This window comes from Tursiops truncatus, chromosome 15, assembly GCF_011762595.2.
Source record: "Tursiops truncatus isolate mTurTru1 chromosome 15, mTurTru1.mat.Y, whole genome shotgun sequence".
Lineage (NCBI taxonomy): Eukaryota > Metazoa > Chordata > Mammalia > Artiodactyla > Delphinidae > Tursiops > Tursiops truncatus.
In genome coordinates, this window is record NC_047048.1 from 6,444,280 (window position 1) to 6,457,947 (window position 13,668).

The following is a 13,668-nucleotide window of genomic DNA, read 5'->3' on the forward strand; positions in this document are numbered from 1 at the left end:
ACCATATTGCATATTTGAAAGTTGCTAAGAGGGTAGGTCTGAAAAGTTCTCATCACAAGATAAAACAATTTTGTAACTATGTGTGGTGACGGATGTTAACCTGACATTGTGGTGATTGTTTTGCAATATATACGAACATTGAATCATTATGCTGTATACCTGGAACTAATATAAGGTTATACGTCAATTATACCTCAATTTAAAAAAATTAAGTACAGAAGAAATGGTACCCCAATCCAAAACGATGACTCTTCAGGTCTGGTATTTTGTCATTAAAGGGGAACACAAGAGATATTTTTGCAATTGTGTACACTCAGCATCAAAGAACCTCAGGCTGATAGATGCATCTTGAGGATTCATCCAGTCTGCCTTTTCTCAGATACAACATTCCCAACAAGAGACTATCCACCCTCTTTTTGACCATCTTTGAAACCATCCCTTCCTAAGGCAAAGCTCTTTCTTCTTTCTTACAAAGATTTTCCTATTGAGCCAGAATTGGCCTTCCTAATAATTCCTACACAGTGGTCTTTGCTTTGTCTGCTGGAATCGCAAAAGAGAAATCTACTTCCTTTTCTGCATGTGGAAACAAGAGTCAGTCATTGTTATGGGCTGAATTATGTATCATCGTCGCCACACCAAAAGTGCATGTGTTGAAGTCCTAACCCCCAGTACCTCAGAAGGTGACTGGATTTGGAGACAGGGTCTTTGAAGAGGTAATTATATTTAAATGAGGTGGACTTCCCTGGTGGTGCAGTGGTTAAGAATCTGCCTGCCAGGGCTTCCCTGGTGGCACAGTGGTTAAGAATCCGCCTGCCACTGCAGGGGACACGAGCCCTGGTCTGGGAAGATCCCACATGCCGCGGAGCAACTAAGCCCGTGCACCACAACTACTGAGCCTGCGCTCTAGAGCCTGCAAGCTACAACTACTGAGCCCATGAGCCACAACTACTGAAGCCCGCATGCCTAGAGACCATGGTCCGCAACAAGAGAAGCCACGGCAATGAGAAGCCCTCACACCGCAATGAAGAGTAGCCCCCGCTGGCCACAACTAGAGAAAGCCCACACGCAGCAATGAAGACCCAACACAGCCAAAAATAAATTAATTAATTAAAAATAAATAAATTCAAAAAAATTTTAAAAATAAAAAAAGAATCCGCCTGCCAATGCAGGGGACACGGGTTCAAGCCCTGGTCCGGGAAGATCCCACATGCCGTGGAGCAACTAAGCCCATGCGCCACAACTACTGAGCCTGTGCTTTAGAGCTTGCGAGCCACAACTACTGAAGCCTGTCCGCCTAGAGCCCCGTGCTCCTCAACAGGAGAAGCCACTGCAGTGAGAAGCCCGTGCACCGCAACGAAGACCCAATGCAGCCAAAATAAAATAAATAAATAAATAAATTTATTTTAAAATAATGATTAAGATGGTAACTTTAAAAAAAAATTTAAATAAGGTCCCTGGGGCAGGCCCTAATCCAGTAGGACAGGTGTCCTTAAAAGAAGAGGAGATTAGGACACAAACACACAGAGGGAAGACCAGTGAGGACACAGGGAGAAGGCCATCTGCAAACCAAGGAGGGAGGCCTCAGAAGGAATCAAGCCTCCAGATGTTAAGACAATATATTGTTATGGCGGCCACTGCAGACTAATACAGGCTCCCAGCTAAGCCCCCTCTTCAGCCTAAGCAGACCCTGCTCTTCTTACTGAGCAGGGATCTTCCCTTGCTCCTTCCCCATGTGGCTACCTCTCCCCTCCGTGCACTCTGGTTAGTTCCAGTGCCCAGAGATGAAGCCCTGCAACCAGTTAGTTGCCCGACCACTTGTGGAGGAAGACATGCCTCTCACTTCATTGGACTCTGTGCTGCTGCTCACGGAGCCTAAGATTTATTTAACTTTGATTGACTCACCCTTGGCTCACCTTGAGCTTACAGTCCGTAAAGAACCCCAGGCCTTGTTCACTAACATTACTGTCAAAAAGCCACATCTTTCACTTCTGGGCCTTCTATACTTGTTTTTTCCAGACTGATGTTCCATCTTGGATGGTAGCCACAGGGATGTCTTGTAGACTTTTCCCCCTACAAGCAGAACACTTGGCCCTGTTATATTTTAACTCATCCATTCCCTGTCTGTGGATTGGGGTCGGGGGAGGAGGGACAGAAATTGCTTTTCTACCTTCAACACATTAGTTAACACCGTTAGCTTAGGATCATGCGCTAATCCAACTTTATGACACCAACATTCTTGAGTATGACACTGATAAAAGAGGAAACAGGTCATATAAAGCACATATAAGAGGATCCTGTTGAACGGGAATAGCAGTACAGAGCCCAGTGGTAGCAGTCTCTGGAGACTCCATTTAAAGTTGGTATGAATTTGTTAATAGAACTTGGGTCTGGTTATTCAACCAACTAAAAATTCCATCCAACTCTGCCCTTACCTGCCTTCCGTTTATATAGCAAACAGTCATCGAGGGCCACATATTTCCAGCCTGTCCCCCAGGAATAAGATCCACAAAATCACTATCTTCTCTACAAAGCAATATCTCCAGGTACGTGTCCTTTGTACTTTGCACGAGCATCTTCATTCTAGTGTTCCAAGATTTAATGATTAAGCCTATTTTACTCCAGCCATGCCACCTATAATTTTTCAGACTTACAAGTCTTACATATAATATCCTCCTGGATTTCTACTTCTGGTCATAGAGCAGCTAAGATGATTAGAGAAACTCTCCCCATAGAGCATACCGAAAAATGATGAGTTCCATGAAAAAGACATCTTTTATTAATACTGTATGTGAAAGAGCCGGTTGGAAAGTAAGGGAATTCCCTGAGGCCAGAAAGGACAGTCCAGAGAGATAAGCACACCCGTGAGAGACTTTTCCCTGAAGTGTCTGCTCACCTCTGGTGTCCAGAGCATGGGTTTTGACAGGCCACACATGACACGATGGGAGACAAAGCTGGGGACCTGAGGCCTCTGCCTAAAGCTAGGAACCTCAAAGGACAACACTCTGAGGGGTGAGTAAGAATAAGATCCACACCAAGGAAGAGGATGCTGGGAATGTGGCTCTTCGGGCCTTGGAAACTTCCCAACCACAAGACCACCCTCTCTGCAAAGTTTGTGGTCTGAAATCACACTATGTCAGTGACCCCAAAGATGTCTAGCTAAATTTGGTTTATAGTGACTCTAACTTCTTAATGTTCCTGGTACAAGACTGAATCAAACACAGATTCTCACTATAAACCCAGGGCTCAACAAGCCCCTGCAGAGAGAACGCTGAGGAACTCACAATGAAATACCTCCAGGGTCCCTGGTGCCTGGTGTCACCAACGCCTTCAGGGAGGCACCCCTTCAGTATCAACTCCACCAGCTTTCACAGCCCGGAAGTCAAACTTGGGAGACTTCAGTTTCCAGAGTGCCCTACAGAAACTTTTATTGTTCAGGGCAGCCTGTCAGTCCGTAAGCACAGCATCTCTTTGTAATGGTAAACCATTACACGGAGTGGTACTCTCAGCTCTTACCTTTGAGTTCTTTCAGAGTGATGCCACCTGATCTCATTAGCTGAGTTCGTTTGCCAACAGGTCTAGAACCTTGGAGCTACCAGCACTATTTCATATAGACCCTCTGACTATTTGGGGGACCAGCAATCTCATTTCTTAGAATCTGTCCTTAAGAAATCATCAGAGATGCCTTTAGTGAGTATGCACAAAATTGTTTTGCTTTTTTCACAGCACCACTATGAAACTATCTTGATTATTTACTTGCGTCTTTCCCCCCATGTGGATGTAAGCTCCGTTATTTCCTCTTCTGATTCAGATTATGATAAGAATAACAATAATAATGATAATGATAGGTAACAGGTCTTGAGTGTTAACTGTGTACCAAGCATTTTGCTATGCATTTAATACATTATTTATACATTATGTCATTTAATGCTCACAAAGACTTTACGAGGTTAGTATCATTATCACCCTTGTCAATCATTATCAATAATGATCAGTTATCAATTATCATTATTTTACATATGAAGGAACTGAAGGCTTAGAGAGGTTATTAAAAAGCCCCCAAACACAACCGTGCAGTGAGTTACGGAAGTAAGACCTGTAGCAACTATGAATATTTTCTTCCTTATTTGTAGTATATAGTTATATATGTATTTATATATTTTTATGTATTCACTAATCTGTCCTTTTTCTTCTGTTTCTCCTTTATTTTATATAAAGAGTGTTACTAATTTTACATCAGAAATGGTTAACTTACAATTTAGATTTTAGGTTACAGACTATACAGGTGAGATTGGAACCGAACAAGACATTAACACCCAATGGTGAATAAGTGACTGATGGGGATTTGTGGAAAGGCACAAAAGCATTTCATGTGTGTGAGGAATCATTGCAACAACTTAAGTGAAAGTATAATGTGTTTTGTTGTTGCTGCTGCCACATGGAAGTTAAATCTTGATGAACAGTGAGAATGAGTGCAGTGGACTCTTCCTGTCTGCTCTCAGCTCCCAGCTTCTGGCTCCCACTCTGTATGGAAGAAGCTAGGACCGTGCAAATTATACTTTCCAGACTCCTTTGCCAGCAGGTGATTCTGGTGTCATTTGCTTTGGGGGTAGTGGCAGCAGCAACATCTTTGATGGTGGTGATGGCAAGCTGACAGTTGATGGTGAAGCAATGGCCTGGGGATGCAGGTCCGTACGTGCCCAGGACTTGCGAGCTGGACGGACAGCCTGCAGGGAGGGTTTGAAGAATTCTTCCCCCAGGAAATTTTGGTGGGCAGAACGATCACCCCCCCCGCAAAAAAATATCTATGCCGTAATACTGAAATCTGTGAATATGTTATCTTTCATGGTGAGAAGGACTTTGCAGGACTTCCCTGGTGGTGCAGTAGTTAAGAATCCGCCTGCCAATACAGGGGACGTGGGTTCGAGCCCTGGTCCGGGAAGATCCCACAGGCCGTGAAGCAACGAAGCCCGTGCGCCACAACCACTGAGCCTGCGCTCTAGGGCCCGCGAGCCACAACTACTGAGTCCACATGCCACAAATACTGAAGCCCGTGCACCTAGAGCCTGTGCTCCACAATAAGAGAAGCCACCACAATGAGAAACCCGCGCACCGCAATGAAGAGTAGCCCCCGCTCGCCGCAACTAGAGGAAGCTTGCGCGCAGCAACGAAGACCCAGTGCAGCCAAATAGCACAGGGAGATCAGCGGGTGCTTTGTGACCACCTAGAGGGATGGGATAGGGAGGGTGGGAGGGAGACGCAAGAGGGAGGGGACATGGGGATATGTGTATAGTATAGCTGATTCACTTTGTTATACAGCAGAAACTAACACACCACTGTAAAGCAATTACACTCCAATAAAGATGTTAAAAAAAAACAAAACAATCAGCTACATCCCTCATCCTTCTCCCAGAGGCCCCACCCACCTCCAGGATGTACAATTTCCTCATGCAGTGCAAAGAAAAAGACTAAGGGATACGTGGGATCCTCCCGGACCGGGGCACGAACCTGTGTCCCCTGCATCGGCAGGCGCACTCTCAACCACTGCGCCACCAGGGAAGCCCCAAAAGACTATTTTTTTAAAGGGAAGGAATTGCAATAGTGCTTCCATATTGTTGGTGGAGGATCAGCATTCACTTCACATGTGGATGGCTCTTTGTTTAGGAAAACGCCTGGAAGGGAATTGTATAAGAAAGGGAAGGTTCCTCGCCCTGGGGCTCTTTAGGCGAGAGGTAGCACACACGGCCACCTGCAAATCTCTCTGCGCCCAACTCAGAGGGGGTGTATTGTGTGCATGCCCAGTGCCAGTGTGCCCCTCGTTTGTTTGCTGAGTACCGAGTAAAAATTGAGAGACTTCATCTAAAAATCCCATTTCTCTTTTCTCCTTGGAAGAATTAGCCTTTCTGGAAATTCTGAGTCCACACCTGGTTTGGCAACAATAGCCTGAAGGGTGAGTGCCTCCCTCCGCCAGGGCCTGTGCTCAACAGATGGACAGCCACCCACAGTCCCACTTCAAGCTCAGGTAACAATTAAATTTATCCCAGCCACTGGCTGCCTGGCCCCTGTGGGCACTTGGGGGTGGGGTGGATGGACGTACATAAAGAGACATCGATGTTCAATAGAATAAAAGCTCCAAGAGATTGTTAAAATCCTAGACGGAAGAAGATGAGAGGGAAGATTTGGGTAAAGCAGAGAGCTTGGGTGCAGGGGGAGGGCTAAGCATGAGCGATCTGGGCAGGTATAAATTCCTGATGGCTGCAGTGGTTGCAAATGTTGAATATTCACCTTGAGTTTGATTCCAATCTGCATGTTATCATCTTCCTCATTGATTCAGAAACTGAGGATTAAATCTATTGTGCACAACAATCTTTTTTCTTCCCAGCATTTTATCCAGAAATATGTTTGCACAGCATATCAGAGGTAATGGAGCAGATGAGGGGGGCGACCATGCTGGAGGAAAGCCCAGCTCAGGGACAGAGCCACTGCACCCAGATGCGCTGACAAGGGCCAGATAGCAGGCTGGCTACCGGTGGTGGTCTCTCTGTGGAGCCACAGGAAGCAAGAGGGGACAGGTGGGAAGGCCAGAGGCCACACACAGTGGGACAGAGCGGGGAGGCGTGAGGGCCAGGCCCTCAGTCAGCACAGAGGTGGCTGACCTGAGAAAGGTCCTCACGTGGGGACTGCTCCTTCCCTGGCCCGGCCCCTTCCACTCCGCCCTGCCCTGCTCACAGCCTCGCTGGCACAGGTGCACAACAATCTTGTGTTATGGACCTTTCATAAGTCCAGGAACTGAAGAAGAGGCCTTTCCAAGCCAGGGGACTCAGAGTAGACAACAGCAGGCAGTGGCACTTAGGGGCAGCAGGAGGAGAAGCTGACCTTGTCACAGCTGGCCTTGTCACAGCTGACCTTGGAGCAGGCTTGAGACAACCCCTTTTTCTTTTTTTTTAAATTAATTTTTATTGGAGTATAGTTGATTTACAATGTTGTGTTAGTTTCAGGTGTACAGCAAAGTGATTCTGTTATACATATACATATATCCACTCTTTTTTAGATTCTATTCCCATATAGGTCATTACAGAGTACAGAGTAGAGTTCCCTGTGCTATGCAAGAGACAGCCCCTTTTTCTACTACCAGAGAGTAACCCTTGGAAGAGGGGCCCCACAGATCCCTTAATTCTGCCCTGGGAAACCTGCAGTCAGGACAGAGAAGTGTGTTTATATGGCTCTGGATATATGCATCATTTCACTTTGTATTTTGGTGACCCATGCATTGATCTAATATCCCCACCAGACTTTAAACTTCTCAAAGACCAGTGCTATGTCACTTTTTAAAAAAATTTTTATTATTCCATATATAAGTGCTATCATACGGTATTTGTCTTTCTCTGTCTGACCGATTTCACTTAGCATAATACCCTCCAAGTCCATCCACGTTGTTGCAAATGGAAAAATTTCATTCTTTTTTATGCCTGAGTAATATTCCATTGTATACACACACCACATCTTCGTAATCCATTCATCTGTTGATGGACTCTTAGGTTGCTTCCATATCTTGGCAATTGTAAATAAGGGTAATATATATATACATATATATGTATATATATACACTTTTTTTTAACTCAGTAAACTTGCTTGTCAGAATCTGTCTTATTTAAATAATCCAAAAGACATCTGCACAGAGATCTTCATTTAAATATTTCTTAACGTAGCGAAACTTTTGAAGTATTCAGCATGTCTAGAAATACAGGAATTATTAAATAATTAATGGTACAGCTGCTTGACAGAATACTATACAGCTATTAAAATGATACTTATCCATTCTGTGTAGCAAAATTTTCAATGTTAATGATATGATATTAAGCTTTTTTAAGTAGCATGCATTATTTCACATCAACCACATTGGGCTTTTCTTTGTGGCAAGGAACAAACTGAGACTCTTTTGTTGGCAAGGGATTTATTCTAAGGACACACGGACACACGGGGAAGTAGGGAGACAGGATACAAGAGCATCTGCAGCAAAGTCAAGTGGTGCAGAGAATAAAACTTTGGGACCTGAGAGTTATTCAGGCTGTCACCTCCTTATGCTGTGGGTTCTCAGCACTAGGTGGCTGGGCTCCCTTCTGTGAGCCCTGCCATGTGGTGCATCAGACCCTCTTGGTCTTTGTTTCTATAGCTCAGTTGAGTTTTCTCTACTGAAACCACTGCTTACCCATGACACTCACGGCTTTGTGGCTTCTGTCACCTAATGCCTTCTGCTGACTGATTTCTGCTTGGCCCCAGTTTTCTGTGTGTCTCACATTTGAACTCCCCAAGAAAGGAGATCTAGTTGCTTTAGTTCCCTACTGTCCCATTCATCAGAGCTCTCAGACCAGACCACCTCAGCATATAAGCTGTGCTTCCATCAAGTGCCCAAAACTGTTCCCATCAGCTGTGGTCCAAAAAGTGGCCACACAATATGAATGTGGCAAGTGCTTCAAGTACACCAGCCACATATCCAATACAATCATAGTTTTGAACCATGTTTAAAATAATAAAAACATATACATATGAAAACAGATAGGAAAGGGATACATTAAAACCATCATAGTTGGGTTACGATGGAGGGATTACAGCTGATTATTTTTCTCCATTTTGCAATTTTCATTTAATGATACTGTAATTGCCTTTTAGTTCTCAAATATTTTTTAAAAAGTAATCTCTTCCAAGCAATAGGAGTCATGCAACCAAGCTATTAAGTTCAGTCTCTCCCCCAAACTTGCCTTGGAATATACAGCAAAGTCACAATCATTAAAGCCTGTGGTCACCCTTGTTCAGCAGGCAGAGTATTATTTCTGCTTTATCTTGCCAGGTGAAGGCCATAATTGTTGTAGGTTGTGAAAGCACCTTGAAGGCATAAGTGTCTGTTATTATTCTGAAAACTTCTTTCAAATCGCTATAATAGCATATCTCACATGAGCAGAACATAGAACCTGTAACTAGCTTGGTTGTAGAAAGACGTCCTTCATCCACACGCCAAGTATTTAAAAATACCACCCACTCAATTGTCAGACATCTTCAGGGCCCGAGAGAAACTACCACGGCAGTTTTGTGAAACCAGCCACCGCTGGCTTCACTTTGACCTTCCTCTGTGTACACCCTTCTTTCAACTCCTCTGCCACAGACATACAATTATTAAGTATTATTATTGCTTGGTAATAACTATAATTACTACAAGGACTGCCAGAGATGAAAAAGGAGAAATCGAATTATCAGATGGACTGGTGTCAGAACTGGACAGTCTGTTTGTATCTCGAAAGGCCTGAATCCCTTCTCCTTCGTTCCCAGCCTTCACACGGGGCGCACAGGCTGAGGGCGGAGACCCCAAAGCGGGAGATGGGACCACGGCAGGGCACGGGACTGGTCCAGCGTTCGGGAACCGAGATTCCAAAACCTCCCGCGCTCCTAGAGAGGACCCGGAAGCGCGGCGCAGTCCCGGAAGACGAGGTGCTGACACACTTCCGGCCTTTGTGACTCATTGTGTCTGTGTCGAGGCGTCAAGAGGGCCTAGATCCGTGCGCGGCGCCCTTCGGCCGGCCTGAGCCCCAGAGTCAGCTCCCCTTGCTCGCCCAGCGCCCCTAGGCCGCTCCCGGGGCTCACGGTGAGAGGTGGGGCCGGCCTCTGGGGGGGGTGGGCGGGGCCGCAGGGGTGTGTGCGTGGGGGTGGGCTCTGCAACTGAGGCCCCGGGGTCCCCTCCGGGCGGCCGGGGCGCAGCGTGAAGCGAGTCCGTGCCAGCGTCCCCGCCCCAGGCCAGGCCGCCCCCTCCCCACCGCGGGCCCAGGCGGGGAGGGGTCGACGGTCCTTGGCCGGGGGTCCTGGGAGGCCGTCTGCGGGCCCCTTCCGGGCCCCTCTCCTGCAGTGTCGTCATCGTCGCTTGACGTTTCTGAGAACCGGGTCGCGAGCGAACCGACCCCTGTCTGAATGTTCTGCTCTGCTTTCGTCGCCATTTGCTTTGATTCCAGTGAGAGATTTTTTTTTTCGGGGTCCTTGCAGGACCTCGAGGTGAAAAATGCGGAAGGCTGAGAGAAATGGACACGTTTCAAGGTGCCGCATACGTGTTTCCAGATCACCTGCTTCTCCGCACCCCACCCCCACCCCCGAGCGGTGATTAAAGAGCTTTTGAAACCTAGTCAGAGTGGGTAAAGAAATGATTCGGGTCTGGTAGAGGTTATATGTACATCCCACTCTCTTTCAGCTTTATGGACTATTTCGAAGGCTTTTGAAAACGAGCTGTCCGGTAGATGAGGTGGATTTTCCACTTCTGGGTAGTAGTTATTCTGCCTGACTTGGAAGGGGTGAAGAGTGAAAGGAATTTGTGGAAATTGCGCGGGGCCGTTAGGAGACTGATTAACTGAGTGACCTTGGATAAGATAAGACACTTCCGCCAACTCAGTTTTGTCATCAATCAAATTAACTAGGTTTTCTCCAAAGGCCCTTCCAACTTTGAGATAATTTGGTCAATGTAATTGAAAAATTCAGCTATAGTTCAGCCTGACACTGACCCCCTGCCCTCCGTTTCTTGCAGTGCCTCCAGTACTCAATAAGATACTTTCATCATAGAGAGCAGCTGTTACATGGCCTGGGACCAAAGAAAGCATTTATTGTACAGACTATTGCTAGGCGGATTGGAGGTGGTCAGTAAATAGTTGTCGAATTGAATTGTGGAGGATTCATTGTAACCAGTCAACAAAGCCCTGTTACTGTATTTGCCAGCCACGTGTGGAGAAATAGCTTTATTACTTAGGGAACCATAATGATCATTTGCCCCAGAATGTTTCTCCAAGTTTGTATTGTCTCTGAATTACTATGCACGATGCTTGTTCATTATTTCAGGCAGTCTTCACCAATCTTAAAATACAAACAGGGAAGCTAGCTACTTAATATCGTAGTCTTTTGCTGATTCCCTACTTGATCTAAGCATTTAAATTTTTCCTAACTTTATATTGTATCTAAATACAGATGAGTGTTATGTTAAATGTTACCTTTTCATTCTGAGTATCAGTATTCTTTGGGTAGCTAGTTGTCTTTTAAAGGTAGCTTTTTCATGTTTTAAAACATCTTAGAGCTGTGTTCAGAAATGGGTGGGAGGCAGTTTAAACTTTGAAGACTATGCCCTGGAAAAGATACTGGCCTGTTTAGAAAATAGCCTTTGGAATAAACTGAGCTTGTAACTCCAAGCCTTTTTTGTAAGAAAATCTTTCGTATTTACCTTCGGGGAGAACCAGGTACTGGGGGTAATCTTATCTAAATCGGATAGTGTGTCAGAATGGTTTTCAGCTCAAAGGGACCCCAGAGGTAGTTTTCTCCTCCTCTGTTCCCTCCCCCACCCCGCCCCAATTTGACAGATAAGGATACTGGATGTCAGAGAGGTTAAATAACTCACCCAGGGAGGGACTCACTCTTATTCATGGGAGACTAGAATTAAGGTGTTCCACCCTGTGCTACTTTCACTATTACAGGATTTCTCCTGTTGCTTAATCTTTTAAGCAGGCTGAAAATTGGAAAGTATAGTTACATCTCTTAAGTTTATTGAAAAAATTTAAAACACTTCTCTAGTGCCTACTAAATGCCAGAGACTGTTTGAAGTGCTTCATATATGTTAACTCCTGTAATCCTCACAGCAGCTCTGTGAGACAAATACTGTTTTTTAACCCAGAGAAGAAACATCTGTACTTAGAGTAACTAAACCTAAAATCAGCTGGTAAGTGGTGATGCAGCTTAGTGAAACTCTTCCACGCCTGTAATTTGAGGGCAACTTTGAATGCTATGTGAATGCGCCAAAAATAGTAACATTCAGTCAAGTATTTTTTAAAAACTAGTGCTTGCAAAGAGGTCATACTAAGTGTAGGTCTAAGAGGTACAAAGACGCATACTCTTAACAATAGTCTAGTCGAAGAAGACGGCATGAAAAATTAGATTACCAAGAAAGAACTTGAATAGCAAATGCTTGGTGGAGACCATTAGGGCATAGAGTTTAGAGAGAGGAGAAAAGATTGTGTGCGCAGATCCTCTGAAACCTAAAATAAAACCCAGCCCTTCCGCCGCTGTTGTGACTTTTCTCCTGCCCAAAGTAGGAGCAGAGAAATGTTGGGGGGGGAGGGTACCTGTCAAAATTGGGGGAAGAGGGACTGTGGCCGTGCCCTCATCTCTGTCCCTTTAGGTCTCACTTCCTCCTCAGAATCCCATCCTGTTGAGTCCCACTGACCCAAGGAGCATCCTACTCTTCAAAACTGGCTAAGATGTGGGCACAAATTAAGATTCCTTTCCTTTAGTCTCCTTAAATGCCTAAGATGGAACAGAATTTTCATAAATGAGATTTCTGACACCAGACTAGATGCCACACTAGCTCTGCTCAGTTGTCTCTTTTGAAGGTCCCACCTGGTTAGAGTTTAGATGATTCCCACTTGCATCTCCTGCTGTGTCTCCTTAGTCACGCAGCTCTCCAGTGAAAACTGGATGGCAGGTGAGGCCCATTCCTGAGTGGTCATCCTTTGTAGGCCTTCCTCTTCAAAAGAATCCGTGTGTCCACAGAAGCCCTTCCTTACCCCACACGTTGGGACAGAATGAGTTTGGTATGATGGTTGGAGCTTGAGCTGAGGGGTCCCACAGACCTAATCTCAAATCCTCGCTCTGCCATTCAATTGCTCTGTGACCTTGGGTATGTTATTTAACATCTGTAAACCTTAGTTTTGTCATTATACAGTGAGACAACAATGGTACCTACCTCCTGAGGGTGTTGTGTGAAATGCCTGGTACATAGAAAGCACTCAGTTAACATTGGTTCTTCCTATAATGCCTACTAGAGAGAGGCCTCTTGAACAGATGAGGGGCAAGTTGCATTTTAGCTTAGCTCTGAAGGATAAGTAGGATTTGAAAAGTCAGAGAAGACTGGGAGTGAAATCCCAGGCATTATCGTGGGAGAAAAGGATGGTGTTCAAAATACAAGACATATTTAGGAAGTACTGAGTAGACTCATTTTGCTGGATGGAAAAGGTTCATGGCAGGGGAGGGAGAGAAATTCATGGGAAATGAAGCTTGATGGGGAAACTGGGACCAGGTGCTGGGGAGTATTGACTACAAGGCTCTAGAGTTTTATGAAGAAGATCTGAGAGCAAGGTGGGAGGTGAACTGTGGGGAGATGACGGCAGGGCACCAAAGAGAGGAAGCTGGCCTCCATGGAGCTAGACAGAAAAATAAGTATGAACAAAGAAATACTTCTCCCTGGTGCCTGGAGACTGAATGCATGTAAGGAGAGAGGAGTCAAGGAAGGTGAGATTCTGCGCCTGAGTGATGAGATAGATGTTCCTGGGCTGTCTGATCACTAATTGCCACTAAAGGCAATAAGACGGCAGGGGGCGCTGTAATGGCTTGAGTTGTTCTTTTTTCTTTTCCTTTTCCTTTTTTTTTTTTTAAATATTTATTTATTTATTTGTCTGAGCTGGGTCTTAGTTGCGGCATGTGGGATCTAGTTCCCTGACCAGGAATTGAACCCGGGCCCCCTGCATTGGCAGCGTGGAGTCTTAACCACTAGACCACCACGGAAGCCGCTGAGTTGTTCTTATTTTTTCTGTGCTGTTCAACAGTCTCCCCAGTTCCCTAGAAGATAAATAAACAAAAGTCCTTGTTCTTGAGGGG

The 13,668-nt window shown here is 45.3% G+C and overlaps 1 protein-coding gene and 1 long non-coding RNA gene across 4 annotated transcripts in view; both read left to right on the forward strand.

The window, feature by feature from the left end:
- The window catches only part of LOC141276454 (uncharacterized), a 27,175-nt gene extending 17,730 nt beyond the window's left edge, over window positions 1–9,445 (forward strand). Inside the window, exons 3-4 of the long non-coding RNA XR_012325976.1 lie at window positions 5,890–6,019; window positions 9,322–9,445. This is a non-coding gene — a long non-coding RNA (uncharacterized lncRNA). The remainder of the gene's footprint in view (window positions 1–5,889; window positions 6,020–9,321) is intronic.
- Window positions 9,446–9,489: 44 nt separating this feature from the next.
- Window positions 9,490–13,668, forward strand: part of ZKSCAN1 (zinc finger with KRAB and SCAN domains 1) — a 38,293-nt gene continuing 34,114 nt past the window's right edge. The window contains exon 1 of one of the 3 annotated variants that reach the window (XM_073791908.1): window positions 9,490–9,634. The gene's annotated coding sequence lies outside the window, so the exon portion shown is untranslated. Of the gene's footprint in view, window positions 9,642–13,668 lie in introns of all 3 variants that reach the window. The other 2 variants (XM_019930617.2, XM_033839149.2) reach the window with 2 other exon arrangements.